The sequence below is a fragment of the Canis lupus genome, chromosome 27 (genome assembly GCF_011100685.1).
Source record: "Canis lupus familiaris isolate Mischka breed German Shepherd chromosome 27, alternate assembly UU_Cfam_GSD_1.0, whole genome shotgun sequence".
Lineage (NCBI taxonomy): Eukaryota > Metazoa > Chordata > Mammalia > Carnivora > Canidae > Canis > Canis lupus.
The window spans coordinates 27,512,487-27,518,608 of NC_049248.1; the positions used below are offsets into that span (position 1 = coordinate 27,512,487).

Sequence of the window (6,122 nt, forward strand, 5' to 3'; positions counted from 1 at the left end):
TTTCTATTCTCAAGAACCTCCTCTTTTTATCCTGGTCCACTTTGTCCAAACCTCTATTGTAGCACTTACCAAGCTGTGCAGCTTTTACAAAGGCAAAGATTTAAAACAAAACGAAATACAATAAAAACCAACCAGGCATGTTTGGAAAGCTACAGGCAAGTTTCACTTGGTTGAGCTCAGGGTCTTGGTGATCCTCCAAGATATGGAACATGAGATGAAATGGGTAGTCCTTCACGGATTTTAATTAGGGAAGTTATTTGATCAGATTTGCATTTTAGAGCCATATTCCATTTGTGTGTAAGATGTTTTGGAGCATCTCCATAATTATTAGGGCCTGAAGGAGAATGGGTAAAAAAGGATGAGGAATTACTGCAGAGATATTTATACAGTAAATTTGGCAAGTCTGATGGATTGATTAAGTGAATTGGAGAATTTATCCATTGATTCAATAATTATTGGGGACTAAGCATTGCTGCAGTTTCTAGAAGTACAAAGAGATTATAAGACAATGTTCCCACTTTTATAGAAACTTATTACAGTGAAAAACAAAGTAGATCAGAAGTGGACTCAAATATATATAGGAGTTTAGTAAATGATAAAGGTTAAATTCTTTAATATGTAGTTTTAGAACAATTGGCTGTTTGGGGAAAAACAGATATAAAATTGTATTTTCTCATCAAATTCAGTTCCAAATAAATTGAATTCAAAATGTGAAATAATAAAAACAATAAAAATAACCGTAGTTTAATATGTGTATAAATTTACAGCTTTTAAACCTTCCTAAACAGAGCACCAAAGACATAAACTACACAATGAAGAGCAATGCCATTGAAATCTCTTTATCACAGAAATATAGCAATGAAGAAATAATGGCAACATAAAGGTATATAAAGATCTAGTATGATATACAAAATTCTATTACAGTATTACACACTTGCTTTTGATTTGGCTTGTTCCAAAGGCTGTCAGAAGAAAAGCATGAGGATCTATTTGAACATTTATATAAAAGAGAACCGTGGTGCTAACTTCTGAAATGATACAAAGAAGATTAGGAAGACCTCTGCATAAAGATGACGTGCAAATTCCTGAAGTGTTCCATATTTTTTAGATGTGGAAGATGTTCCTGTCACCATGGAGTGAGACTCTTGACCCTATTCAGTCCAGAGACTTGATCTGAGATGCCACACGCCAGCATTCTCACTCCCTGGTGAGGGTTTGGAATAGGTTCTTTCTCTCAAGCTGTTGTGTCAAGTCACTCGGATGTAGATAAAACACAAAGGCAGGTGAGAGAGAGAGAGAGAGAAAGAGAGAGAGAACCATGAATCTTCGATTGATGTTATGAGAGTGTTAATTGAATACCCAAATCACAGTAACGGCTTTGTACCAAAGAACTCTAAAAATTCAGAGGCAGGGATTGGGGTACCTGATAATACTCCTCAGACAAAGAAAAAAATTACTCAAGGCTAATAAAACATTCTTACTCTGAAGTTTTCCACTGATGTACTTTTGTCTCTGAAACTGAGTTCCAGGAGCCAAATAATTTCCAACCGTCCAGTAAGCAATTAATGAGAACCTATTATGGTCTAAGGCAATGTATTAGATGCTGTCTTTTTCACAGTAAGTATAATTGTCTTCCTCAAAGATGAGTATGACAATGCCTTTGCCTTCAAGAAATTCATGGATTAGCACTTAAAGAGGGGAATAATACCTACAGTGCAGTCTGCATTTTCCTAATACCGAATGCACTTAATTTATTTCATGATGCCAGCCTGGCTGGGTTAAGTAGCTTACGGAGGACACTGAAGAGAGAGAAGATTTTTATTTAATGGCTATAGCGTAAGCCTTCCTTTTCATTTAGATGGAGCCTCGGTTTGTGGGGCTGTCAGCACAACACCTTCCAAAATATCACATTCTCTTTCCATGATGTTTAAGAGGCTAGTGATGTGAGTTTAAGAGAGGAAGAAAGTGAAGCTTATTAGTTTGAATGAGGTCATCAGAGTCACTCTGCAGGATCCTTATAGGAATAGAACAGGGCCCAGTGCAGACCCCTACCAATTAAAATGATCTGGATGGAGGCAAACATTGTGGTGAATGAATATACAGAATGTCATCATGTTTACCTCAAGTATGCTTTTACATGATAAACCCTAGAAACTTCTGAATTTTGGTTTTGAGAGCATTGAACATTTACTATGGCAAGAAGGCCTTGAGTATCTCCACGTGGGCGTCTCTTTCCCGGCCCAAACTTCACATCCCTAAACCCATCCATGCCCTGCCAGCTTCTGTTCTTGGGTTTCTTCCATCTGCCAGATTTGACCGCTCCTCCTTGTCTGATTTTCAAATGTCCTCCAAGCCTTCATCTTTGGGGATGATTCTCCCTGATTCTTTATAAGATGTTTCTGTGGGGCTGGATGAAATTAATACCTTGGCTTCAGGCGCCCACTTTCTTGACCTTGTTCACCTCCGGCTGGCCTTACACTCACCCTACCCCATTCCCTTGGCCGCCACAGCATCTCCACGATGATGTTCTACAAACGCATTTTTTGAAATTTTCCTCTTTTCCCCCTCATTCAATGTTTCCTCAATATTTACCTCTTTCCAAGACTAATTCTCAGAGTTTTGGGTAAAGGGAAGCAAAACAAAACTAAACAAAAACAGGCCATTCAGGGACCTACTACAGATCTACTAAGCTAGGAAAGAGGTCCAGACTCCAATTCCTCTCTTAATTGGCTTCATGACTAAAAGCTGTGTGGGGACCTGTAAATAGCAATTCGAAATACATACCGTGTTTCCTTGTCCATTATCTCCCCACCCCCTTCCAAATCTGAGGTAAGCTAAGGACACAGATTCTGGGATGCTTGTGGGTTCTTTCTGACCCTCGGTGATTATTAAACAGCACATTTGGGTTAGGGTTTTTTCCCCTGCATTGTGGTTTCTGTGATTAAGTGATGTACTACATAATGTTCTTGCAACTCCAGATGCCTGAAATATTTTTACTATTTATGCATATTCATTTTTTTTATTTTTCTACAAAAAATTTATTTTCTACAAAAAAAGAAAATAAAGAGGTAGTTGAAAATCAGAGATTTGTCTTCTCTCCTTGTTAAAAAGCTGGCAAAGTCTTTAGAAGAGCCCAATGGGACAGTGTTCCCAAAGATCAGTACTTTCCTAAGTAAACAAAGGGAAGCTCTCTCTTCAGTGAAGTCACCCTCTGCCCACCCCATCAGGGAATTAGGCAGAGTGTCTAAAGTTTGCACAGGTTTGCTGACTGGCGAGCAGTGGGGGAAAAGAGAGGGAGGAAGGGGAGAAGGAAATGGAGAATGAGAAAAAGAGGGGAGAGAAAAAGAAGCAAGCAGAAGATAAGCAAGCAGCTATGTATTCACAGTGAGCCTCAGTTAATTTAAGATCTTCCTTCACTTGTTGGCCCCTGGAGTACAGTAGTGGTCAGTTTCCCATCTTGCTCTAGGCCACATGATTGCTTCACTTTATATCTACTTCTTTTGTATTGGGGATTAAAAAAAAAAAAGCTGGAAAAAAAAAAAAAAACAGTGATGCTGAATCTTTTGACATTGAACTTTGCAAAACAATAAAAGACACAGCCAGAACATTTTTTTCCACAACAGTTAATTTGTATGGTTCCCAGCACAATTTAAAAGTGGTTTAGTTTCAAAAGGGTAAATGTTCAACTGAGCATGTCCTATTCAAAAGAGTCTTAAAAATATACAGAACTGACTGTAAGAAAAAGACCTCCTCAAGGTGGTATATTTTGCTTGAATAGGGAAACAAAATCAAGCATGGCCTCACTCTGTTGGCTTTGTTTTTCCGAGGTTATTGAAGAAAAGAGAAGTTTGCCAAAACTAAACAAAATGCAGAACAATTTCTTTGAACCTGAGAACTCTCCAGTGCCCAAACATGATTAAAAACCATCTTGGTTAAGCCCTTTTGATCGGCCTGCCTGTCGTAAAACCTGTTCTGAGTCTCTGGCAATTACAGTCTTATCTGTGTGGTCCTTTCCTTTTGAGAACTTTCAGCATGATGTTGTCCTGCTGGGGCTCAACTAATTGCTTATGGACGATGTGATATAGAGAGCTTAGTGCCCATCAAAAATGATGCCACTGATGTACCCACACCCCCAGCAAACCTGAGCAAAGGTGTGTTCTCATCTCTCCACAAAAGAGACTTTCTGAGAAGAAAAAGGGAAAGAACTGGAAAGAACACGAGTGACTCCAGGACAGCATGGAGAAATATGCAGACAAATACTTGGCGTTTTTTCGAGTTTTCTTTATTAAAGACTCTAATTGAATTTCATTGACTGAAGTTGAAAGCCATGTCTAGAGCACACTGTAGATCTGTTACTTTCCCATTCTATTTATATGTCTATGAAGTAGATCATTGTAATGAATACAAATGGGCAATAAGTACAAAGTTATTGCATAATTTTTCAAAATTTTATGATTGCTTTTCCTATTTCCTCTTAGAATAATGGCCCCTCTGTGTAGCCTGTAGACCATTCACTATATCTTCAGTATATTTTACCATTTCAGCAGATTTTAATTTATTAGAGACATACTAGAAGTGGTATGTAAACAATCCACAGAACGAAGCTGATTTGTAAGACATGGACAACCCGAACCAGGATTAAGTTACTTCTGAGATCACTTGGTGAATGCAAATGCATATGTATTATTCCCTCTTTTCCCCTCCCTGCCTGCTTCTTGATTTGGCCAAGACTGGGACTTGGGGACTGGAGGGAAAACCAAATTAGAGCCACCCACCGACCCATAGCAAACAGAACAGAAAATGTCGATCTCATGATGGGATGTGTAACAAGATGGAAAGTTTCTCTATGGGTTTGCATTTTTAAGCCAGACTTCGGCAAAGGTTCAAAGCTGCCAGCTCTGAGTAAACAAACACAGCTTTACAAGATGAAGTAGGCTAATGGCTGCTCCAGCATCTGTGGGATGGCCTTGGATGGAAAATGACCTACCCTTTGCTTCATTCTGCTCGTACTCCTTTTACTTTATTCCCCTTCTCTCTGAGACCTTGAACTCCTCTTTCCATATGATCAGAGTGGGAAAAGTTGTCAGATGTGACAATTCCAGGACCCCTAAGCCTACATCAATGGCCCCCCTTTTTAAAAGATTGTATTTATTTATTTATTTATTTATTTATTTATTTATTTATTTATGAGAAACACAGAGAGAGGGGCAGAGACATAGATAGAGGGAGAAGCAGGCTCCCTATGGGGAGCCCCATGCAGGACTTGATCCCAAAACCCTGGATCACAACCTGAGCCAAAGGCAGATAGATGCTCAACCACTGAGCCACCCAGGCATCCCAATGGCCACTCTTTGTAGTGTCATGTTCAGGATTGTGGTCTTTACCTCTCAGTCTCTCCTCTCCAGTTTATTTTTCCAATTGACTTTGAACTCACAGCTGAAGCAATTTTGACCAACTATGTGTTCACTGCTCTAGACCTGACCAAAATGGATGAGGGTCTCGGTGTACTTTGGAAGCACCTTAGGGGAAGCAATCCACTCTGCCTGACAGTGCAGGAAAAGGCTTCATGGGGGAATAACACAGGCACTGGTACTTGCAGAACTAGTTGAGGCTGCAGAAACCGGAAGCTAGGATAGCATATGATGGACAAGCATATGCTTCTTATGAATCATCATTTAGACAGAGCTTGAATAGGTGTGTGTGCTTCGATGGAGATACCTATTTTCTGTGAATTTATAGTCTTACAATTTTAAATATGAATATTCACCTAAAAGGGGAAGAGAGCATGGAAAGCTAAAATTAATTGCAGAAAACGTGTGATGCATATATTTCTCTTGGCTTGAAGACAGCAGCTTAAATCTATATTGAAAAGAATTAAAAATTTTAATTTAAAAAGCTTTTTTATAATATGGATTTAAAACTAGTAAGGATACACTGAAAGACAAGGCACACCAGCAGTAATTGGCCCTATGAAGTAAAGGAGGACACTTCAAGCCATTTTTTCTCATAAAATCCCTAAAAATATTTGGAAAAAACATGTACTTTTGGACATATTTTCAAGTTGAAATCTAAAAAATTTCAAAATGAGTTTAAATAGTTGCAAAAGATCTAATTTATGAGGC

General features: G+C 38.7%; 1 pseudogene; it reads left to right on the top strand.

The window, feature by feature from the left end:
* Positions 1–1,009: 1,009 nt before the first annotated feature.
* On the top strand, positions 1,010–1,105 carry LOC119866486 (annotated as a pseudogene).
* The last annotated feature ends 5,017 nt before the right edge of the window (positions 1,106–6,122 follow it).